This window comes from Lagopus muta, chromosome 2 (genome assembly GCF_023343835.1).
Source record: "Lagopus muta isolate bLagMut1 chromosome 2, bLagMut1 primary, whole genome shotgun sequence".
Taxonomy (NCBI): Eukaryota; Metazoa; Chordata; class Aves; order Galliformes; family Phasianidae; genus Lagopus; species Lagopus muta.
Window position 1 is genome coordinate 34,034,115 of NC_064434.1, and position 25,851 is coordinate 34,059,965.

At 41.9% G+C, this 25,851-nt stretch overlaps 1 long non-coding RNA gene and 2 other non-coding genes across 7 annotated transcripts; all 3 read right to left on the bottom strand.

Moving 5' to 3' along the window:
• Positions 1-7,068: 7,068 nt before the first annotated feature.
• On the bottom strand, positions 7,069-19,965 carry LOC125689441 (uncharacterized). 5 transcript variants are annotated; one of them, XR_007375272.1, is made up of 9 exons: positions 19,946-19,965; positions 18,445-18,497; positions 17,613-17,682; positions 16,896-16,979; positions 15,790-15,815; positions 14,984-15,027; positions 10,588-14,382; positions 8,978-9,173; positions 7,069-8,597 (listed from the first exon to the last, which is right to left on the bottom strand). It is a non-coding gene; the product is annotated as an uncharacterized LOC125689441 (long non-coding RNA). The 5 variants fall into 5 exon arrangements; XR_007375274.1 differs by having other exon boundaries at positions 7,069-9,173; positions 12,906-14,382; XR_007375270.1 differs by having other exon boundaries at positions 7,069-9,173.
• On the bottom strand, positions 14,554-14,621 carry LOC125690249 (small nucleolar RNA SNORD50). Its single transcript, XR_007375573.1, has one exon. It is a non-coding gene; the product is annotated as a small nucleolar RNA SNORD50 (small nucleolar RNA).
• Positions 16,734-16,801, bottom strand: LOC125690250 (small nucleolar RNA SNORD50). The gene has a single exon (XR_007375574.1). It is a non-coding gene; the product is annotated as a small nucleolar RNA SNORD50 (small nucleolar RNA).
• Positions 19,966-25,851: the final 5,886 nt, after the last annotated feature.

Consider the following 25,851-nt stretch of genomic DNA (forward strand, 5'->3'; position numbering starts at 1 on the left):
ATCGCCTCGCCCCGCCCGCCGGGCTGCCCGCGCGCGCGCGCTCCCGCCCCGCCGTCCCCTCCCTCCCCCGCGCGCCCCGCGGAGCACCGCCCCCTCCCGCCGAGGCGGGCGCACGCGGGGCTCGCGCACGCGTAGACTGCGCGCTGCCGAGAGGGGAGGCGGCGGCGGCGGGACGCGCCGAGGCGGGGGTCGGCGGGGCGCTCCCGGCGTCATCCACACCTCCTTTGCACCTGTGCGGAAACCGCTCAGAAAGAAGGAAAAAAATAAAATAAAATAAAAATAGTGGAAAAAGGCGGTGCGTGACGGAGCGCCGCGCCGGGCGGGACACGATTGGGTGAGCGGCCGTTCCCACGGTGCGCAGGTGGCACAAAGGGGAGCGCCGCGGCCGGAGGCGGGGAGTCCCGGCCCGCGGCGGGGGACGGAGAAGACAAAGCCACGCAGACAAAGGGAGGGGAGAGCGGCGCTTTGTGTGGCTGCCGGCCAGCCCGCAGCCCGGCATCCAGCCCACGGCGGCCAACGGGGAGGCGGCGCACTCCGGCCCCTCAGGAGCGCGACCGGGAGCCGCCCCGCCTCAGGAGGGCACCGGTCCGTCCCCCTCAGGCGGCTGTCCCCGCATCACCGCATCGCCTCTGGCTCTCCTTCAACCTCCTCGGGCGGGCTCTTCCACCCGCTCCTCCAACGCGCGTTCCTCAGAGCCGGGAGCTCCCCGAGAGGAGCCCCGCGGGCACCGCCGCTATTCGTAGAGGCGAAGCCGTGAAATGAGGCGTCACCGAGCCCCTCAGAGCGTGTGCTCATTTCGCGTTTTACTTCCAAATGTTCCTCTAATGTTCCTAACGCCGACACGGAAAGCACATCTAGCCACGTTTAGGGCGTTGTCAGATGTACGTCCCTGATGTGGGAGCCTCCTGAATTGCAGTTCCCGACAGCCCTAGCTCGCGAACCTTACAGAAGCCAACCCCATAAACTCTGCCAGACCTGCAACTCCAGAAAAAGACAAAATACAGGCAGGAAGGCACGCTAGGTGTTACTTCCTCCAAGGCATCACATCGACAAAGAACTACTGCCTCACAGCCCAGCCCGCAACATTCAGCATCTCCAGTATATCAAACCCCCTCAAAACCACACAGAGGAGCAAGCAGAAACAGCAGACAAATTCACTGTCATGAGATATTCACAAGCTGCTGTGTACGTACACAAAACGAAGCTGCTATCCAGCAATACAGGAGCAAAATCTCTTCAAGCTCCTGATGCCACAGGAACTCATTAAAACCTTTACCACTCCACACATTAAAACAAACAAACAAACCTGTCCAAAATAAACCTGCCTGAAAACATTCAGCAAAAAAAATATTTTTTTTTTTTTAGTGAAAAGTTGCTGTGCTGTTAATCGTATACCGAAAAGGAGCTTATAAGCGGGAGGGAGAACAACTTTACAAGATCTGATAGGTGATAGGGGGAATGGTTGTAAGCTAAAGCAGGATAGATTTTAGTTAGATTTTAGGAAGAAATATTTTACTCAGAAGGCAGTGAGGCACTGGCACAGCTGCCCAGAGCTGTGGATACCCCATCCCTGAGGGTGTTACAGGCCAGGCTGGATGGCACCTGGGCAGTCTAAGCTGGTTGGGGTCAGCCTTGCTCACAGCAAGGGGTTGGAAATGGTCCCTTTCAACCCAAGGCATTCTGTGATATCATTACATTCTTTATAAAAATATTTTGTGCCCTTCAGAAAGGAAGAGTTTTTAAAAAGACAGCTTTCAGATTGGTAATATTGATAGGTACCTACAAAAACAAATTGATAGACCATTTTTTTCCACTAACACTGCATCCAAGCATTTTATTGTCAGATGTTTCCAGAAGCTGAGGTGTTTACACATGTGAGCCAGAGGCATATCTATATTTCATAAATGGATTAATTCACTGAATGGACTAGTAAAATTTTCTGACAGTGGAGCTGACTAACTACAAATGGCAGACTGCTGAGAAAGAAATGCACATTGTCAGGATCATTTTAGAGGAAAAACACGCCTTTATGCTTTTTCCTTTTCCTTCTTAAAATGGAAATTTAAAAATGGTTAGGACAAGCACAGATTTGCACCCCTTCTTAAAATCCCAGCTGACCAAGAGCCAGTTACAGCTACTTGACTGGGTGATTTTTTTATTATTATTATTATTTATTTATTTTACACAGAAAGGAGAAAGAGTCTGACAGGCAGTTTCTATAAATATAGTCCATGTATTAGCCTCAGTATCACTAGGAAGAAGACTTTGACTTCTCACTACACATAGATTGTGAGAACTCCTGTTACTGAGATACAAGCTCCCCGTCCTTGCTTCTAGAGCAACTGCAACTGCAGCAGAGCTCCTCTGAAGTCACAGCTGGAGAGCTGACCCTCTCCAGTACTGCAACCGGTGACCATAAGGGGGTCAAATATAGAGTTGTATGGATGAAGCATTGAAAAATAAACTTGACCATATGATTAAAACTATTTTTTGGCTTTTAGCTACTGAAAACCCCAGGAGACTCAGCTGCAGTGGGTTTCTTGCCTTCAGCTTCTACAATGCTTATTAAGATGGCACATTATCTTCTGCGTGCACACAAAATTGAGGCTTATCCAAATAATTGTTTAAAAGCAAGCTCCAGAATACACAGGCTACAATTAGAGGGGTCAACCACCAGTCATACAGCAAATATCACTCCTAGCTGTAAGTCGCCTGTTCTACACCTGTCACTGAAGACACTCTTGGAGAACCTTCTGATTTAATGTGTATGTGTGTGTGTGCGTGTGTGTGTGTGTATATATGTTTACATACGTATATGTTGAAAGCCTTGAAACAACGTTTGTGAACTTTCTCCCATTTGCTTTCTGCTTCTCTGCTATAAGAGTGCCAGTGAAACAATACTGGACTGTTAATTATTTGAAACATGTGTTTCATTCCTTCTGTCCAACACTAAATACTTTTTTTTCTTTACATTCAACGTGTCCTCCACACACACACAGGTACATCCTGCCCCAATCAAACATTCCAGAGCTAACATCAAGAAAGAAAGGCACAACAGAAACTGCAAAAGGTACATTAGTTCGCATTCCACTAATACCTTTAGCTTTTTTCTAATTTAAATTACAAGTTTTTAAGTAATTTATCAGTCATGGGCTGAAGAGCTATCACTGTAGAATTCAGTGTCTTTCACAGCATGCCATAGATTAAGACATGCAAATATTGAGAGATGTGGAGTAGGAGAGCACTCTATTTTAGCACACACACAGAACAGCAAAATTGCTTCTCTGTGTATGGGGAACGCAAACTCAAAGCCATCTCAAGCTACTATCACTCAGAAAACAGATGCTGAGACTTGTTACAAGGAACTATATGTGCCCTTTGCTTAGCAGCAAAAGAGAAAAGTGTTAGGAGGTATTCGGGAAGGATAAGGAACGAGCCAGCAGATTACTGTACTGTTTTATAGACCCACGTTGTGCCAGCCTTTTCAACACCACGTGCAGGTCTAATTCTCCACTTACAAAAAGACAGAATAGGAAGCTGCATAGAAAAGCATAACAAGGATGCTCAAGAGGTGGATTTCACTAAGTTGACTAGGGATCTTCAACATGGCCAAAAGACAATCAAGGAACATAATACAGTTCTACAAAGCCACAGAAGCACCATGGAGAGAACTAGGGAATAACTGTACACCCCTTTTTCTAAATGGACCAGATGGACCTGGTAAATAGCAAGCTCAGAAGAGCTACTTCTGCACACATGTAACTACAGTGGGGAGTTCAGTGTCACATGAAATCGCAGCCACCAAGAAGTTTGTAGCTGAACAGAAGAAATTCCCATCTAAAATTATTATAATGCAAAGATCACTCTAATTTAAATTCTGCAGCAATGTTCAGTGTAGGCTGTGAGAGCATACCAAAAGTACCATCGTATCCGTGCATGCCCTGTTTTTGCCTATTTCCCTTTGCAAATGCCCATTACCAGCGGCTGAATACTGCTCGCAACTCTTCAGTCTGACTGTACACTGTGCCACTGCAACATGCTGGACATGCAGTTGCTCAGCAGTTTCTTTCATCCCAAACCCTCCCCACTTCTTGCAGAACTGCACATGCCAATGTTCCTCTTCCTCCAGATTCCCTCTAATCACATATTCCTCATCCCACTACAGATCTAACAAATCACAGATTTCTCTCTCTCAAATAGCTCCTAAGCTTATAAAAGGTGAGGGAGCTATGGGAACAAACCACCCAGTCTGAAGAAAAGTGTTGCTTTACTATTGCTGTGGGTACAAAAATGAGTTTGACTACAACTGCTTTTTTGGTCCTTTTTCTCTTACCTACCATCTGGTGCTTTAAGGCATCAGATGTTACCCCTGGGTCAGTATTTGGCAAAGCTTAAAGGAAAGATTAAACATCAAGCAAAGTGAAAGCACTTGCCCCCTCCACTCCAGTATTATTCAATATTGGACAGAGGGGCTGAATTAAACAGATTCCATCCCATCCAAGTACTCTTTGCCTCACAAGGACTTAGAGTCCTGTAGAGAGCATTCCTCCTAGGTATCTGAATTGAAGCATCTTGAAGTCACTGCAGGACAGCAGTGTTGTCCTGTTCACTCACACAGGGGGAGGCAGCCAAGTGCTGAAGCTGCAATTTGTGAAGTAGAGCTGTAAGCTGCGTCAATGCAGAACAAACAGCCTGATGTAAGTCTTCCTCCACTCTAAGTACTGACCAGACCTGCCTATCACTTCCCTGTACAGTAGCATCCAAACATTCCTGGTCTGGGCTACCAGTTGTCAGATTCCAGTATCTGGCACACATTATTAAAAAAAAAAAAAAAAAAAGACTAAATGGAGAAACAACAGGATGGAGATCACTGGGATCATCCAAGGTTGCTGTGAACAGCACAGCTTGGCTCCCATAGCTCAGTTCTCAATTACATCAATTTCTAAGCCATGCCCAAATATTCCAGGTGAATGCTAGCTGGCCCAGGGACTACATTAACCCTCCAGTGGCATAGATGGTCAGATGCCAACATTTGGACTCATGTGGCAGAGCTATCTGACTAGCAAGGATTGCTGATTACCCAGGAGGGAAAGTGCCTGATGCAGCAGTTGTAACACAGCTTTCAGGTTAAGTGTTCCATACTATTTAATATGTAAGCAAACAACCTAAAAATCCTTTCAAGCATGGGTGAGCCCAAATAATCTTGCATCTTCAAGGACCCCGTAAGACCAGACTTTTTTTCTTTACATTCCTTGCCAGGTACAAGGCAGATATAAATGCAGTATATAAACACTATCAGAATCTCAGGCTCTGCTTGCTGCTTTCCAGTAGTCTTTCGGAAGAACTATTCTATGCTGGTGAATGCTGAGTTGGATCTTAGCTATCTTGGCTGGCAGACATAACTGAGTTTAATCTTTCCAGCTTATGCAGAGCAGACCAGGTATTTCTTCATAGTTTTGCACAGGGAAGTGCAGACAACATAACCTGTTCTCAAACCTGAACAAATCCTGTAATTTAATATGGGAATAACTATTACTGCTGCATTATGCTAGAAGCAGTGCTCTAGTTCCTTAGGTAAACCTTAATTTTACTTAGCAACTGGGCACTAGAAAAATTAAAACTGCTGTTTAAAGTTTTCACCCCTCTTTGATCTGCAGGGGACATGAGGAATATTATTCTTCCAGTCTGCCTCCAGAAAATAAACATAGAAGTCTCTTTGATCCTGCAAAAAATATATAATTTTGGTGGGTTTTTTACTTTTGATCTTAAAAGGTAGCAGCAAACAAAGAATTACAGTGAAGTTTCATTTTCAAAACTTAATCTACAAATGTCAATTAGAAACAAAAATCATACTTGATTATCACTACTCAAACAGGTGACTGATAAAAGTAGACCTGTTTTCATTCAAATAAAACCAAAACACTTCCAGCATCTCCAGGGTTCTCCTCTTTGAGTACTGTACTAGAGGACAGCAATGCAGGAGTCAATGTGGTTGTGAACATACACATTTCTACTGCTAATAAATTTATTATAAATATTAATATATAGAATAAAATATTAAGATAATTTATTATGTGCTAATAAATCAACTTTTATTTCCTGCAGGATCAATACAGGTATCTGAGCACATCCAGAAAACCAACTGTTAAAATCACAGCTTAAAGTTAAATGCAGGAACCTCTTAAATTCTCGTAACATTCCAGTTCAGGTGTTTTTACATTTTACTGCCACATCCACTGTGAAGTTTTATTTCTCTCTCAGGTATATATTATGACAAAAAACTTACTCATTTATACTAACAGGTAAATGCCTGTGATTTAGTAACAACATCTTTTTTCCCCCCTAATTTCTTTAAATTTTTATTGAAAGATCAATCCAAGTTGGTAAATTAAATGCATGGAAGCCATTTACCAATTTCAGAGTAACAGTACTGATACAGATCTGCTGAGGTGAGAGGAGGCTGGAAGCAATGTGCACAAAAATTTTTTCGTTGGAAAAGATTATGCAACTCTTCCAGTCCAAGGACACAATGGGAAAAAAAAAAAAAACAGAACCAGAAATGTGCAAGGAGTGATACTGAAATGGAAACATATTTATAATGCACATTTTATGTCAATACCTACCAAAGCAAAACATGAGACATTACAGCTTAGCTGTTCACCTGCTTTCTGTAGCTCAGAAGAGACCACAGAATCATTAAGGTTAGAGACGACCTCTAAGACCACCAGGTCCAATGGTTAACCCACCCGCACCATGCCCACTACCCACATCCCTCAGCGCCACATCCACACCCCCAAAGATGGCGACTCCGCCACTTCTCTCGGCAGCCTGTGCCACTGCCTCACCACTCTTGAGAATTTTTCCTGATGTCCAACCTGAATCTCCCTAGCACAGCTGAAGACCATTACCTACTGTCCTATCTCTAGATACCACAGTGTTTCTTCTACCCTCTGGCTGACAGTTAACAGCGTTGATAACCCACTACTATTTTCTCTTGGGCTCTTTTTCACTCCCCAGTTGCTAGCCAGATCTCTTACACAAGCAGTCTATCCCCCCCCCCCCCCCCCCCAGTTAATATAAAGGTTTTTTCCATACAAAAAGGAACACTGTCTCAGACAGCCACAAAAAGCAAATTAATTTCATGGATAATTTTCTGCAGTTTGGCCCGAAACAGAAAATCTTCCGCACTATTATTTTATCTTAATGGCCAAATTTCTGAGAGAAGTTTGATATGAAATACAGACAGATGAGGAAATTTTTTTAAACCTCCTCATCATATTGTTAATGGAAGCTCAAGCAGAAGCTCAGAATGCTTGCTTTCAGGCAAGATGCCAATTTTCTCCTGGTAACTATTTTGTTGCTGCTAGAGCAGTATCTTCACAGATCATCTCTGCTTTTCTAATAATGGAGGTGCCTCCTTCACCCAGCCAGACCTCAGAACATTCAAGGTGAAAAGTGCCGAATTCAGAGCCTAGTTGCGGAGAACTGAGATTTTTCTGAATCAGAAGTTTACAGTTGATATTTTGCCTTGTTATATTCCAAGGTTTTTATTTAAAAGAAAACTCACTTTTCCCTTTTCTAGCTATTTCATTGCCTGGAACTTTCACATACGGGGAGCCCAGTATCAGTCCTGAAGTGGAAATGTTTCTCTCCTACATCTGAAGCAACCTGAAGTCCAAATGGCCATCATTCTTCATACATTCGCAGTTTACCAAATCAGCAACTTACTTGTAGGCTCTGTTCATGACTTCTTGAAGAGCAAATCACAGCTGTCAAATCACTACAGGAACTAGTCTTTTGCAGCCCAACAGTTGTTGGAGTATAATAATAAGTTACAGACAAAAAAGTTTCCTAGTGACTTTTCTTTCCTTTGCTGAAGTCTCATATTGAAGGTCTATAGTTATCTTTTGTAATTTTATATTTTTGCCTTGGTTCTTAGTACATTTGTTGCATAATTTCTGGGAAAAGCAATATGGGCCAGATTGACATATAGGATAAAAGGGGAAAAGGATCTTCAGATAGGGACAGTGCTGAAGACAACAATAATTCTGGACACCAAGGTCCCAATTTTGGCCAAGAGTAAGAAAGTTCACAGAGAGAACTCAAAGCTCCAATAGATCTACTGTGATATCTGAAAGAACTATAAATTAGGAATAAATATATATATACTTTTTGTCAGCTTAAGAGCCCCTTCCTAATTGAGAATCAATAAATTGTCATGTTTCCTGGTCATACTTCGGCAGTAAAGTTGTTAACTGGAACATCCAAACTGATCCTTCAGGAAATGCAGCATTTCTTTCAGAACTTAAGGCCAAGACACTTCCAGGAGTGCCATCTCAGAGAAAAAGAAAACCTCTTTGTAGACCATTTTCTTCTCTTTTTGGGTAAGTGAAGATTCAAGTCTCATGATAAGCAGTGATCCCAGACATTGACAAGTTTCCTCAGCTTGAAACTGAAGCTAACAGGCTTTTTTCTTTTAAAGTTGGTCAGGTAAAAGGCATCACAAAGTCAACAGTCCTTACCCAACAGCTCAGCAGTAACATACTGCTCATAAGAACCTCCATATAGCTGTGTCCAGAGGTAACTAAAAGTAAAACCTGAAACCAAAAGGGCCAAAGAAGAACATCACCACAGTATAATTCAGAATTGCTGCCCTAAGATTGCAAGCACTACAGGGCATCTCATTTAACAAATGAGAGTAGAAAGTTAAGCTAGTCTTACTACTTAAGGCATAGTAGTATGGAGTTTGAGTGCAAAATCCTCATTCACATGACCATCTTTTTGATTCCGTTGGTGGAAAATCTTCATTTAGTATTGTACATTTTACTCCTCCAATGTTAGACTTGAGTTTTAGAATATCTACATGCTGTGATTACTAGTCTTACAAGCAAAAGGTACCTTTCTCTCCAATATGCTGTGTCATAAGAACTACTGGTTGCCACATTCAGACAGATTTAAGAGATTTAAATGTACTTACCAGTGCCAGAATTATTAAGTATTTTCCATATTAAAAACTACTAACTCATAGATGGAAGTCATGCTACTTCTACTCATCATGGCAGCTTTTTTTAAGGCAAAAAACACAGCAAAAAGACTCTGAAATCAATGGTGCCAAAATGTCTTCATGTAGAGGTTCCTTCACATAGAAAAGAGGCTTTCAGTGGCCATATTGCCTGCAAACCAAATTAGCAGAAACTACGATCAGCACCAACTTAACTGGCAGAAGTTCAAGGGCACAGAAACTAAAATTAACTATTTTTGACAACTGTTAAGAGTAGTTCAAGAATAATCAAGAAAAATCCGGATACTGTTACTTCTCATGAAGTTTCTGAAGGAACATCCTCAGCACTGTGATGCCCTAACAAAAATGCTATTTTAAGATGTTCTGAAGGTAACTCCTATTCTTGCTGTTCCACTTCTTACAGTGTGGTTAGTACTGTTGAACAGGAAGGTGGGGGAGCACCAGTTCCCACAAACCAAACCTTGTTAATAAGAGCAAATTGGTAACTTAACCAAGTACTGTGGCTGCGTATTCTTCTCTCCAGTGACCTTTAGATGATCTAAAAATACAATCTTTACTTTTCACTCAGCCTACCAGCTTCAAAATAAGTTCTAAGTATTTGAGTCTATTAATCTGTTAGCTTCTTCTCACATACACAAAATAACTCAGGTTTACTTTAGGTCAGCCTGTAATAATAATTCTCTACCTACAAGCCTTAAACTAGTACTGTCATTGCCAAGACAATGTTCCTTCAGTTACAGGGAGCTTCAATCCTAAGTAAAAATAGTACTGACTTATTACAAGCCTAAAGTATGGCTCAGAGCTACTGAAGGTGAGAACACACATCAGTAGACTGAAATTTTCATCTCCACTGCAGTTCCAGCAGTAATGCTGATCTAGCAACACTGTCTTAGCCAGTCTCCAGTTACTGTAGTTTTCACTAGTGTAAGAGTTGAAAGCAAGACCAATATTAAAGTATCTTCAAAGAAAAACAAATAAGCTGTTCCTTTAGTCCTCCCCTAGCTCCTCTCATCTATTTCCCTGCTGTTGCAATCATATGCACTACTTTATGCATTTTACAACTGATATAGAATTCACATTTTACATCTTTTTAAACGGAGATCGGCCCTAATTGCAAAGTAATGCTCAAATGGAATTAACATGTCCTTAGGAAATTCCCAAGCAAACCGCTGGAAAAGATCTCTATCCTTCTGTTTCTTATACTGGTCATCCTCAGATAGAATACTGAGCAAGGCAGACTTTGTCTTACTCAATACAGTCATTCTTTTGAGCACAAAATACTACTTTGTCTTGCAGAGCCTACAGGAAGTTTCAAACAATGGCTGAGGAGTACTGTTTTCACAGCCCTGATAGCCTAACTCAACATCTACTAAAAAGCCACATCAGGTTTGAAAGAAAACGGATTTTAGTTTTTCAGTTTACATCCTCTAAGAAAAGCAGACAGTTAATAACAGACAAGCAAAAATACTTGTAATACTGGTTCTAATGAGAATTACACAGAATGCAAGTCACTGGCCACATACAAACACACAGCATATACAGGCTTCTATGTGTACTCTGCTCACCTGTAATATCCACTTGCTGAATTAATTCACTGCAACTCAGATTGTCCTCAACTGTGGTGAAAACATGGTATCCCAAACTGAGGGTTAAATATGGTCTCCAATGTTAAAAAAAAAAAAAAAGTCTTTCCTTGGACAGTCTAACATTGCTCAAACTGCTGTGACAGGTCAACCATCTTAAGTGAATGAGTCTCTCTTCAAAAACTCATTGCTGAGCTTCCACCTTTGGAACTTAGCAGCTGTTAATTCAATTGCAATGTCCACCCGTGTCAGTACAGCTCATAACCAACATTTATATAGCAAGCCTGGATTACTGAGTTTGCCTGAAAGAGAAGGCAGCAATGCCACCAAAGCAGGCAGCACGCTTCTCTGTAGACTGGTTAGCTTGACAGGACATTTTCTGCTCACTTGTGTTCTTAACTCACATTGCAGCACGGGTACTTTGCAAAAGTAACTGCAGCTCACTTGGTACTGTTTATGATTTACTTGTCTCCACAAGCAAGACAAATTCTCCAGACAAAACGTCCTGCCTTAAGCATGACTTCTCACTTAAATGGTAGCAAAGCATTTATGCACAGCTACTCTTCTACTGCACTGAAGCTCCGAGACACTCATCTAAACACAACACTCACTTAACTCAGGAGAATGCTGACCTCTTGCCCAGTTACTAAGACCAACACAGCAATATGCCAGGACAAAGTTTGTCTAACCACTGATTTTGGGAATCACAGCCCAATACCCATGTGATAAATTAAACACTAATGACAGTGCAAGATTTTAATAACTATTTAAAACACAAACTGCAAAAGGGCTTTCGGGCTATTTACTGCAACATCTGAAATCAAAGCTTTAAATCCAGCAAGGTATTCTGTGCAACTGAACTTTAACATACCTTTCAAATTCATTAGATGCCAACTTCATAATTATATACAAGTATCACACACACACACACAAAAAGTACAAATTCTAAATCCACAAGTGGTTTGCAACATTACCCTCTACCACCGTGAGCAAGCTCACAAATGTTATACCTATCATTTGTCAATTTTATGTGATGTTCTGACATCATAACCATTAGTCTCATTCTGAAGACTGTTAAGATAGTCTCATGGTTAAAAAACTTGTTCAGATCTTTTGTAACACATTTTTCTTTGGTTACCCATATTCTGCATCCCAGTGAGCATTTATTATCTAAAGATTTGCAGTTAACACGTCCATCACATGTCATTTTCTGGGCTTAGTGAGGCACATTTTTTCATGAGGAATAGCTTCTCAAAATTGGCTTCCACCATCCCAAGCACAAATGTAATACAGTTCTTTGGCCCCTTTTATCTATTACTGTCAATCCTAGATTGGAACATCCTCAGTATTTTAGATCAAGATTGAAGTACTTTAGGTACTCAAGTATCATCCATAATCCTGAAACTGTCTCTAGCTTTTTGATATCAATTAGAAGAGCAACTCATCCTCACCAGTTTCACTACATGCCCACATAGGAGCTCCTCAAAAGCTTCAGATGCTTTGTATTAGCTTCAGACAGACAGGCACCGTTACAGTCAAAACATACTGCAAATAAAAGCTTGCACTGGACTGTTAAACAAGCTATATAAAAACCCTTTCGGAATAGCTAATATACTACTTACCAAATATTGCTGCCCTATTATCCATTTCTGGTTTTCAACACACTTCTTCCCCTCCAGAAGACACGGTGAGTGTCTTAAGACTGCCAACTTTTGACTCACCATCTCAACAGCTTCACTAAACATCATCAACAGCGTCAACTACATAAGAACCAGAGAATTGAAGGGGTTGAAAGGGACTTCTGGGGAATGATCAAGACCCATCTGGCCCTGCTTAAGCAGGTTCCCCACAGTAAGTTGCACAGACAGATCTTGATAAATCCCAGGAGACTCCACAATCTCTCTGGGCAGCCTGTTCCAGTGCTCTGTCTCTTTCACAGTGAAGTTCTTCCTCCTGTTCCAATTTTTGTCCATTACACCTTGTTCAGTGGTGTGCACACCACTGAGAAGAGCTGAAAATGCAATGGACCTAAGATAGGAGACTGATTCCTCCGCACTTCTGAAGTATATAACTGCCAGGGGAGCTTACATTGTCCAGGAGCCAGTGTGTGGAATGTCACATGTTCAGCATGCCCTGTACCAGTACAATAAGGCCACATTGCCTCTGCAACCTTTCCAAAATATGAGCTGTCAGGAAACACCTTAAGTGACTACAGAACTGATGTTCAACAGCTAGTTAAGTTTTCCACATCCTCATCTTTATTCAAGAGCATATACAAAACACAGCACAGAAATACCTACCCCTCTCAGCAACATTAATAGATAATGAATCCTGACGAAAGCCATCAAGGGATGTTTTTTTGTAGTAAAATTCTGCAGCTTCTGATGATACATTCAATAGACCAATTCACATAGCTACCTCACTGAGAAGCAGTTTCCAACCAGGCAAATCAGCTGGTTTTACTTACTGAATAACCAAAGCAGGTTATGCAGTAAGCCAAGCCACTCCTGGACTTCAGTCACACCATTAATGTACATTTTTGTAGTCAAACTTATTTCTGATCTTCCCAACGCTTCAGATGCTGCTACTTCATGTTCTGCACTACTATAATAGTGCACTGATAGAAAAATGGACCTTCCAGGTATTTGGTGTTTAGAAATAAGTGTATTTCATGAAGTTCTTTTAGATTTCCTGAAGGAAGTAAACTGCTAGCCTCCAATGCTGTCATTTTTGGCTGCAAACTACAGGATTGTTTCTGTATTTTGGTACATTCCAAAAATCATTCAGTAACCACAGCACTACTGATCATTGGCTACCACGCAGTTGTCACATTCCCTCCTTTATAATGCATTCCTGAGAATGCAGTACAAGAGCCACACCTTAAGGTAGATTGCATCTTCTGTGCATAATTTGTCTTTAAAGGCAACTTACTCAGTTAATCAACTTACAGTCCCTTTCTTCCTTGGTGGAAAAGAGATGATCTGCTTAATACAACAAATACAATGTTAACATGTTACTGTGTGGTTAGTGACTGCTGCAAGCAAATGTTCCAATGCTTATACTCCCACGCTGGGAACAGATAACACTGCCAATGTCTTCTTCGGTGGGCACAGTTCCAGTTCCAATACTGGTCTTTTCATGCTAAATTGGCAGCTCATGAAAACTCCCCTTTCCTTCTCACCCCGACTAGAAGCAGAAGAAAATGAAAGCTTTAGTCCATGGCTTTTCTGTAACCACAACTTCCCTCACACCACCTGAAATTTCAAGTGTTTCTTTTTACAAGTGGTTCATGCTGATGCTTCCACACCACCTTATCTACTTCCTTCCGTCTCCTACATGACATCTTCAAGAAGCACTCAGCAGTTTGAATTTATGTATCAATGCTGCACAGTCTACTTGCAACTTCCATTGCTTTGAATTACAGGTGCTCAGTATCAAAAAGTCTGCATACCTTTACATTTCATAAGAGCCAATAATTTGTTTCTTTTTTCATATATGGAAGCTCACCACTTATTTCCCTACTGCTATGTTTATCCTTCCCAAAGAGGGCAGTTTGATGTTTTGGAAAAAGTGTTATTTTAAATATGCAGAGACAGTAATTTTGGTTCACGTGCAGTTTTTTATAACAGTGTCTGCTAAACAATTTCAACAACTGTTTCAGCAGGATTTTAAAAGCATGGTCCCAATCCAAGCGAGAACATCTCTCCAGGTGTTACACTTTCTTCCAGTTACAGATCCACATTTGTCAAGCAGCACTGACAAAAACGTTCCAACTCACTGGAAAAAGGAGAACAAGGTCTAAATAAAATGGTTCATTTGAGGAGGAAGAAACGTAAACTTGCAAATAAGCACAGAATTGTATACTTTTTTTTTTAGGTGCAAAAGCACCTAAAACTGCACAGAACTTGTAATACTTTTCAGTAAGTTCAAATCTAGCATTCTGATCTCATCTCAGATGCCGGATCCGTAGGTTTTTCAGCAAAGAATTCAGGTTCGGGATAGGATCATCACAGATGAGATACAGAAACTGTACCACAAAAGGAAATCTAATGCATGATGCACTTTTCTTCTTTGATAGCATTGCTGATTGCAATGAAAAAGTTGAACATTCTTCATCCTTTCACACATAAATAAGGTAAGTATTTAAAACTTCACAAGTAGATTTTAAGGTTAGCTAAGGTTAGGCACAACTACTGGCACATGCAGTCCCTTGGGTAGTAAGTGATCTTATACTTAGTAGACATACATAGTAAGTAGGAAGTTACAATACAGACCTACTGTTATCAGTTATTGAAGCGTATTAGCACTAAAAATTTCTTGTAAACACAGACTTACTTCAGACAATCATAAAACGCTTGGAAGCTTTTTAATTACATACCTGAACAAATTAGAAGCTTTGTTCATACAGTTGTGACTGATTTCCTGCTGGAAAAGAGACTTTCATTAGCTCAGAAATGTTTTCTTCTGTCACTCAAAACACAGCATACTATTTGGTCTCTCATTACTAAGCATGTGGTGGAATAACACCAGCACTCATTAAGCTTCAGAAAATGTAACCTACAAGTGTTCTCGCACCAAACTAAGTTTCTTTTTACATGTCTTGCCTGGACACTACTTACCTTTGCTATAAGGTGTGACAGACAATTGATCTGTTAAGTCTAAGCCTCCCCCTACCGTAATCAAACAATTTCTGAAAATATTAGTGAGAATATGGTTCTCAGCTGGTAGCAAAACACTGAAAGCCCAAATCAACCAACAAGCATTATATTAAAAAACTATTCTTCTATGCAGGACACCTGAAGTAACAGGAGAATTAAGCATGGTATCTTGAGCTGGAACTGATGAAACTTATAATTAAAGCCAATACAGGTGATGAAACATTGCAGCATTTCCCATGATGCGCATACACAAACTCTACTGTATTGCAGATAAGCCATTTGCAGTAATTGTTTACATGTCACCTTGTACTTTTACATGGGGTTGACGTGATAATGCAGTTTTAAGTACAGTCATTCAGTTTGCCAAGTTTTCAAGGCCTGAAAGAACTACCAAATCTATCATCTTTATAGTTTCATTATAGTATCATTTTATAGTTTTATCTGTCATGACACAATAATAATCTAATCTCAAAAGTCAGACACATGTATTTTTATAATTTAATTCTATCATTTATTGAATTCATACCTTCAAGAAGCAACCTTCAAGCATCCCTGCAAAGACAAAAATTGCACCAATTAGTTTTATTAACAAGGTTTGCTACTTTCAGCTTTCCTCTAGACTCCTGTCTAAACAAGACATTATTTTACAGGTAGCACTTCCACAAAAAAAAGCTACATTCCTTTATTTAAACTTTACATACTGAGACAAAACCCATTCTTTAAAAGAAACTGCTAGTAGCAGTCTTTAAATGCCTTTCTTTAGGAGAGGAGTGAAATAAAATTATGATGTCTAGTTGGAGACAGCAAAATTAGAACCTCACACTTCTAGATTTTGACTTTTTACATAAAAGCTGAATTTGTATAGAAATTGTGCTTCAAACCCCACATTTCACTGAGAAAGACTAAATTCAGAAAACTGAGAAGAACGAAGACCTTGTGCTCAGCTACCAAAACACCTGAAGCACAATGAGCATTCTTGTGCACATCTTCTTCCCGCTGCAAGTAAATTTAGACTAGCCTTTCCGAATTACTTCAACACTAGAGCTGAAACATCTTTAATTCATTACAATTCACCTCTAACCATTAACTTTAGCAATCCTTAATGCCCGCATCAGAATACATCCTAAGTTAACAGTGCTTTTGAAAGAGTCATAGTCCAAGTGTCATCAGCTAACTCAAAACCCAGCAAGGCTTCATTTTCTTACCAGGGCACTTTCAATATTTGGCAAGTTTCTCATTTTTATACTCCAAAACAAGATACCTGAAATTACACAGATCTAAGCTTGTCCTGTCCCTTCTTTTAAAGGTGCTACCACCTGCTGAGCAACAGCACATCCATAAGCCATTTCAGTCATGCACCAAAACCCGTATACACAATATTGAGCTTGTATATGGGGACAGAATAGAAGCAAAACTAGCAGAGAGTGAGTGACAGAAAGATTAAATGACTTTTGAAAGAAAAGTGGTTTTGACTCAGAAGCCAGATCCGTATGAAGTTTTTCATCAACAAATCAGGTATGGCAACTTCATCACAATCCACCACTTCAATAACTGTACTGGAAAGGGAATACCCTGGGCTTTAATAGGGAATACATCAACAAAAAATGTCAGCAGTTTATCACTAAGTATTACCTCTATCTCTTGCAGAATAGTTGCAGAATATCTTTCACCACAATGCTCAACTTTTCCATTATCAAAACCTGTTCATATGCCATCCTAGATAGAAACAAAGCAAGCAATTAGAATATGTTCATTCAATAACATAACCCAAACGGGATGACTAAGTTTTAGTCTTGGGAATCACCCTTTCTCCCCATTTTTACTTTCCAGGCACAGCCAATGGCTGTAGGCATTTGAGTTTGACAAGTTAAATTGAACAGATCCTAATATTGTTTCTTAGCATTTTCAAAAAATGAGACTATAGACTATACTCCTAAAAAATGAGTAATACATTTTAACAGGAAACTTAAAACTAGATTTGTCTGTTTATACTGACAAAGAACTTCCAGCTGTCAACTTCATTTTCTTCATCTCAACTCTTATATTAACTTTATCATAAAGTGTATACTAACAGATAATTATAAGTCACCTTGAGATAATCTTTGTCACATTTACAATATAAATCTTAGACATATTTTACCAGCTCCTTCACAAGCTGTTTGAAATAATGCAAACTATTCACCCACCTTCCTAGCCTACACATCTCAACATAGATCATGTCAAATAACATGCCTGAAGTACACTAATATCTCATGTCTGAGCTCATGACAATGTTACTAATTTGATTACAAGTTTGTTGCTAAGCCATTTAACAAGTTAATTTATCTCCACAGATCATTCAAAACATACACAGCTTTCAGGAAAATCCACTTGTGTGTACCAAATACTCTTCTAGTTCCAATGGTGCTTCCATGGCGGGCTAAAATCAAAATTAAACAAAAATTAGTTCAAGTAGAAAATCAGTTACAAAGGTCTAAGCACCATCTCATATAATACCATGTCAGGAAGTGATCAGCAGAAAATTTCTTTTCAAACAAAACAAAATGATCAATATTAGTGTACAATTGTCTGCCAAGAACTTGCATTTGAAATTCCATACGCAGTAGAAAAAAGGTGGCCTGAAATCATTTCAGACCTTTTTTTTTAGGATGAAGAACCAAGTCACTTAAGCTTCTGTTTTACGTTACGCATTTATTCACAGTGTTAGTCCTAGTATTTGTAGATTCCTTCCAACTGAACTATTGCACTGTTCATAGTTTACAGGATCAGCAGTTACATTCAAATATGGCCACGTATGTGGGTTCACATTAGCTCCAATACAAGTTCAATGCAAGACAGTTAACAGTTACTAAATTACACTGATCTCAAAGATGGTGCATTGATCAAGTGATCTATCGTGTAGGCCCTCATACTTAATGAAGTGGTACAGAAGAGATGATAATTAAAAACATGTGACCTCAGTACTGGTCTTAACTCACATAATTACTCATCGTTTTAAAGGCAACCATGAAAATGCAATGTCCTGCAACTGGTTTTCTGTTTTGTTCCACTCAACAGCCATATAAACATGACAATCTCCAGCACCTCACACATTCTATACTTTTGTCAGACAAAAGTGTGGAAACTGAAATGGAAACATTTACATGCAGGGCTATTCCTATAGCAAAAAAACAACTATTACCTTAATGCTTCTGCACAACATATTGGACACCACTGAAAGTTTCTGCTTCATACCTAAAAATAAATAGCAGACAAGTTTACCATTTGAAAGAAGCAGATACTTAGTAGCAGATCCCTTTATAACACACATTAAGACTTTCTGAAGTCACAGAAACAATGAAATGTTAAGTACTCAAGCCTTATTTTGCAGTTTTTTCAGAAGGCAGCAAGAAATACAGCCATTTAAGTAACAAGGAAACAACAAGTTATATTCATTCACAAAGCAAAGCAAATATTTGTTATGTACATTTCAAATACGTTCCTTTTTTCAACAAAGATGTTTATTACTGCACACCTGCAGATGAAACAAACAAAGGCCGCAGACTGTGGATAGATCACTAAACTTGGCTTCGCTTCAGATGAAAGCAATTAAAGTATACTTATTGCACCCAATAACCACGGTGTACAAACAGCTAGTAAAGATACAAGAATTTCACTGCTCAGTAATCTAACACCTGACTCGGGATATCATTAGATGAGCCATCACAAGGCAGAGCGATTGCCTCTTACATGAATACAGCCACCTTCTAATTGCTGCTCGCAGATAAGCCTACTCCTCTCTTTTGCTTGCAATTCCTGCTCTTCCAGGACAACTACTGCTCAATGACAGCAGCATTCCCATAGAGAAAGGAGCATCTCAGGCTAAAGATTTTTAAAAATATGCATTTCCATAAAGTTTCTTTTATTCTGCTCTCACTGTCTGCAAGCCTCAACGGTTAAAGCGTTCATCTGGTGATTCACGAAGCACACAATCCTATGACGAAGTAAAAGGGCCACTGACTTCTTCACAGACGCTCTAACCTCATGTCAGAATACCTCTCTCCCGTCGCTCTGTGTGTCGGCGTGAGAATAGGTAATCAACAACTAAACGTAACGAAGGGCCGCCCCGCTTTTCACTTTTCACTAACGAAGGGGCGAATTCCAACCCTAACGCCTTACGGCTGCCGGCGCAGGCGGGCAGTGATCACCTAGCAGCCCCCGAGGGCACCTCTACGGCCGCCAGCCTCAGCTCAAAATGGCGCGGGCCACGCAGCGCCCCGCCAGGCACCGCCCGCACCGGGGCAAAATGGGACCCCGCCGCCCACGCGGCCGCCGCCTCCACAAACTACGCGTCCCAGCGTGCCCCGCGCCTCTTCCGGCAGGGAGCCGGGCCTACCATTTTCCCGCCTCCCTGCCCGTGGGGCGCGAGGCACGCCGGGACCTGCAGTTCGCCCCTCCGTCCCTTCGCCGCTGCGGTGCTTTACCCCCTGGGCTGCGGCCTCACGGTTGTTGCCGCCCCGCAGCGCCCGCACCCTGTACGTGCCGCCCCACGGAACGAGCCTCGCCGCCTGCTCCAGCTTCAAACAAACACGCGGCATCGCGACACAGTGCCCCCCGGATGTCCAAGCGTGAACCAACAAGCCCGAGTGTCCCCCAGCACAAACTGCACAGCGCCGCACTCATCCGCCCTGCCAACCCCTTACCGCCACCGCCACCGCTCCACAGGAAAAGAGGGGGCGGGGGGCGCTCGCGGCCTTTATATGGACTTAGAGGGGTGGGAACGAGGCTAGCCCCGCCCATCGCCCCGCGAGCCGGGGGTGGAGCCTGTGAGGGCCGGGCGTAGGAATGCGTTTTCCCCACCCGGCGCGCGCCCCCGCTCGGAGGGGCCGGCGGTTGTTGCCCCGCCTCTCGCCCGGCCCTCAGCCCGCGGGCGGGGCTGCGGCTGGTGGCGTGGTTCCCTTAGCGCCGCGCTCGGGGTAAGGAGCGCTGGAAGAGGCGGAGTTTCGTGCGTCGGCCGGCTGTTGTTGGGGATCTCACCTCACAGGGATTTTGCATAAAACACAGAACGAATAGAGGCAGAAACCAAACGCAGCTCCACATCATGAGCTTATTATAATGCATCTGCTGAATTCTTGTTTGCTTTTGTCTGTGTTCTGATAGTGTTTGCTAGGACTTCAGCTAGCTGAACTATTCTATAGCTCTGCCTAAGCGTTTCAGCTTTCCTTTGTCTCTAATTAGATCTTCCTGGAATCGCACCGCTCGCCCGCCCTTTCCCTTTTTGGAAATAGCACGCACTGCTTTACCACGTACAGCATTCCGAGTCGGCGGAGCTGACAAATCGTCTGGTGCTCACAGCGGGTGGAACGCTTTCTGGCACGTCTATTGCTTCCTTCTGCAGTTTGTCACTGGAGGGTCAGATCACTGCTCCACGGTGAAGCCGAGGGCAGGCTTGCTCCAATGCCAGACAGAAAGCTGCTTGGTTTGCAGCTGGATGGCCTCATGTGCTGATGTGGCAGTGCTAGCGAAATCATTGGGAATGGGCTGCAGTGGGGGTGGCAGGAGCACTGGAACCCAGGCGGTGTTAAAACTGCTGTGAAACCGCATCCTAAATTGTAGCACCGTAGAATCATTATGGTTGGAAAAGACCTTGAAGATCACTTTAGAGTTCAATCATCAGCCCACCCCCACCATGCCCACTAACCACATCCACACGGTTCTTGAGCACCTCCAGGAACTGTGTCTCCACCACCTCTTGGGCAGCCTGTGCCACTGCATCACCACTCTTTCTGAAAAGAAATTTTTCCTAATATCCAATCTGAATCTCCATTGGTGCAACTTAAGACTGTTACCTCTTGTCCTATCTCTGTTACCCAGGAGAAGCAGCTGAGTCCTGCCTCACTTCATCCTCCCTTCAGATAGTTGTAGAGAGCGATAAAGTCTTCCTTGAGCCTTCTCTTCTCCAGTCTAAACAATCCAGTTCCCTCAACTGCTCCGCATAAGACTTGTGCTCCAGACTCTTCACTAGCAATGTTGCCTTTCTTTGGGCACACACTTTGTGAAGGGAACCACACTAGCTTCTGTAATCTGGCAGAAAAAAACTTGTTATCTCAGTTAGATTTTAGTGGACAAGTTTAGTGATAGTGCCTGAATGCAAACTGTACACAAACTTTTTATTCCAAGAGAAATACAGCTCATATTTCTCAGCATCACGTAAATCTGCTAGTCACTGGTCAGGCTTCTGGGTCAAGGGAAGTACAGTTTAATGGAGATGAGCAATAATTACAATTGCAAGGCAGAAAAGTGTTAACAACAACAAGAAGCCTGCAATTCTACGTCATATTTTAAGTTAAGTTTCCTTCTTAGCTGCTTTGCTTTCCCTTCCTTCAGACTTCCCCATCTTGAAGGTACACCCCAAGTGTTTGGATAACAGTGCAGGCTGTAGAATAACACCTGAACCTCAAACTCTGTTCTGCAGCAAAATCCAAAAGCTAGTTGGAGCTACGAGTGTGATTGCAGCAAGGCTTAATTTATAACGAGCCCATCCCAATTTGGCTCACCCCACACCTATGCCTATATGCACACTGTTACCTCTGGAAAGGAGAGTGCTGGTTCTGAGATGCTGGTGGCACACTGTATTACCTCGTTTGAGGCACAAATTTATGCCTGGTGGTAAGGGCACTGCTAGGAAGTTTCAGCTCGAGGTAACTTTCTCCAAGTTATCTTTTCTTACTTTAAATGATTTTTTTTTCTTGTTATTTCTCCCCCCGCTTCCCTTATGTTCCTATTTTGAATCTAGCTTCCTGGATTTTCTCCTGTAGCTTTGCAACTTCGATGACTCACACCTCTTGGTTTACTTTGGGGTTGTTACCAGCGCATCCTTTGGGATACTGAGTTCCCCTCCCTTCTCAGCTTCCCAGCAGGAAGTCTATTGTGCACAGCTTTAATTTTTTCCTTCTCAGAGCTGATAGTACTCGCTGTGAAGTTCTGAGCTGACTTTACCCTATTTTGCACTGTGTATCATAAAAATTGTGAGTGAAAATGTCATTTGGCTTATGATTTTGGTCCTGGTAATTATTGGCTATAATTTTTTACAGAGAGAAGAATTTTTAATATAAATTTCTCAATGGTTTCTCTTCAGAATTGTAGTCACCTTACTGTAACAGAAAAATGAGTATGTTTTGTTCATAACTGAGATCATAAAAATGTTAGACTGGCTGCACAGAGTCAGAGCATAGGGCCACCCCCCAGTATCCTGCCTCCAACTGTAGACAGAAGTAAATAATAAAGGGGAAGGGAGCATACCTCATTTGCTTACTCATTCCTCATATGGAAATCAATTTCTACCCTTGACCTTACTTTTGTTGTTCTTTTCCAATATTTTTCTCATTTCTCTTTGAGATTTGATCTGAAAGCGCATTAAAGAAGCAAGCACAATATGGGCTTATAGAGTGTGTGTTGATCATAGAATCATAGAATGGCCTGGGTAGAAAAGGACCACAATGATCATCTAGTTTCAACCCCCTGCTATAGGCAGGGTCACCAACCACCAGACCAGGCTGCCCAGAGCCACATCCAGCCTGGCCTTGAATGCCTCCAGGGATGGGGCATCCACAATTTCCTTGGGTAACCCGTTCCAGTGCATCACCACCCTTTGTGAAAAACTTTCCCCTAATACCTAACCTAAACCTCCCTGTCTCAGTTTAAAACCACTCTCCCTTGTCCTATCACCCTCTTAAACAGTCATTCCCCCTCCTGTTTATAAGCTCCCTTCAAGTACTGGAAGGCCACAATGAGGTCTCTCCAGAGCCTTCTCTTTTCCAAGCTAAACAAGCCCAGTTCCCTCAACCTTTCCTCACAGGAGAGGTACTCCAGCCCTCTGATCATTTTAGTGCCCTCCTCTGGACCCACTCCAAGAGCTCCACGTCCTTCCTGTACTGGGGGCCCCAGGCCTGGACGCAGCACTGCAGATGGGGCCTCACAAGAGCTGAGTAGAGGGGAACAATCACCTCCCTCTCCCTGCTGGCCACCCCTTTTTTAATGCAGCCCAAAACACAGTTGGCCTTCTGGGCTGCAAGCACACACTGCTGGCTCACATCCAGCTTCTTGTCCATCAGGACCCCCAATTCCTTCTCTTTAAGATGTCCTTAAGGAGATCTTTCCCCAGTCTGTATAAGTACCTGGGATTGCCCCGACTCAAGTGCAGCACCCTGCACTTGGCCTTGTTGAACCCCATTAGGTTTTCATGGGCAACCTTGTCCCCAAGCACTTCCCAAACTTTGGCTTTTTTTTTTTTTTTTTTTTTTGCTATTAGTATTTCTTGAGATGACAGTTCCACAGAGCTCTCTGTCATTGCTGCACCATCTTTAATACCAAAGCAACTTCAAGAGAGGGTTCACACGCTGCAGTCCATCAGTAAGTCAATTAGCATTTCATCTGGGTGCCTCTACAACACTATCTGATCATACTGAAACTGCAGCATCTTCAAGAAGCTTGAAGCAACTTCTGCAATGAGTGCCTCATAAGTGATAAGTGGTCGGGAGGAGGAAATTCCCCCAGATCTTCAGTGCTGAACACAGAAATGAAATGATCTTACGCCTTCAAAATGGTGTCTTCCATTTATCTTCTTATCACCTGTGAGGATCTAATGTGCACAGATGTACATTCTGGTTTTGTTTTCAATAAGCATTTTCATTTTTAGGCAGGTCCCCTTTCTAAATTTGAGTCCACCTGTGGTGGACTTTTAGTTGCTCCTGCAAAGATAGAGTGTCTAAATCTACAGTGGTTGCTCATACAGAAACTTTTGTTTTACTGACAACCTGATTAGTTTATTTGTGGCTAAAATTAACAGTAAAGAGCTTTATACAGCAACACAACCAAAACCAAACCCTCTGCAGGAAGTTACTTAAAAGTAGCAATAAAGATGATAAATTTAGACAGCCAGACTAGTTAATACTAACTGTTTTGATTAGCTGTTTTTTTCTCTCTTGGCCAAGATAAGTCCATGTGCTAGCTCCAGAAACACAAGATTGTAACTACTTTATTGGTTAACAAAAATTTCATTATTTTGATGATATGGCCAAAAGTACTTCGGGGATGTTCTACAGTGAGGCTTTGCTAGTACTTGGGACCATCATCTTTCTCTCCTTGTTCAAATTATACACTAATTGTATGTTACTGAAAGACAAAATACTTTAACTGCTGGATGGGTGCTGTTTATCTTATTGAATTTTTCTTCTTCTTAAAAGATGAAATGAATAGATGAAAGTGTTGAAGGGGGAATGCTGCAGAAAGAATGGGGAAGAGCAACCTGCTATTTAACATTCTTATAATATTCCTAGGGCTCAGCTGTTAATTAATATTTGTAATCACTTCATCCATTAACAGGGAATAAGACTAAAAAGTCTTTTATTTCATACAGCCTTGAAAAGCTGTCAGTCTTGCTCTTCCCATTCCTTATCAAGAGGCTGTCTCCAAGAAGACAAGTCTGCTGAGCTATTTGATTTTTTTTTAATTCAAAACTGTTTTTAAGATTGCAACCTTTCAAAGTCTTGCTTACAAGTAAAATGTCTGATAATCACACCATGTAAAAAAAAAATCAGGAAAAACAACACGTATTTACCTTACCCTTGCTAAAGCTAAGTATCATGTGAAGTATTACAACAAAGTAAAAGTTGTAAAACTGCATTCCACCATCTGGGTTTGAATCTGGGCATGGTAAGTACAGATTGCTTGGTAAGAAGGAGGCACTCCCTTTGAAGGGGAGATTTCTTGGAAACGTAACTATCTGGAACGCTCCATCTGATAAAGTAAGAAAAGAAAACATGCCTACACATTATTGTGCTCATAGCACGCATATTGAAACACAAGTATTAGTTAAATAGTAAGGATGTAGGAAATGTAAAGCTGTGATGGGGAGGGTCAGTTGTGTAGGGAAAGGTTCTTCACCAGAAAGCAGTGGGAATGGCATAGGCTAACCAGAGCAGTGGGTATAGCCCCAGTATGCTGGAGTTCAAGGAGTATTTGGACAATGCTCTCAGATCTGGGGTTTGAATTTTGGATGGTGCTGTGTGGAGATGGGAGTTGGACTCAGAGATCCTTGTGTGTCCCTTCCAAATTAGGATCTTCAAAGGCAAAAGAAACAGCATTATCTGCAGTGCTAATTTATTCTTTTCAGTAGATTTAATTTTGTATCACATCTTCACTTTGGATGATACATAAATCTTTCCTGGTGTTCCTCAAGTCTTTTTTATTGTAGAATTGTCTCCATGTTTTCTTGCTCTTGAAAGTAGCATGTTTTCCAGGACTGTTGCACTGCCTCCTACGGTACTGGCCTAAAACCAGGCCAGGACCAAATGACTGCACGCACACACCAACATGATGAACAGCAAAATAGCCTTTATTACACGTGAACTCTAGCTTATATAACCTATGTGCTTTGTCTACGCCCCTAAGGGCACGTGCCACACATCAATCATAGAGCAGGGAGAGGGCCTATCGCGTCACATCCCGTGGGGGGGTCTCGCAGTTGCTGACAACACAGGACTGGACAGTATGTTAGCAGGCTCTGCTCAGGTCTTCATGCAGAGGGAAGAGATCAAACAACATGTTA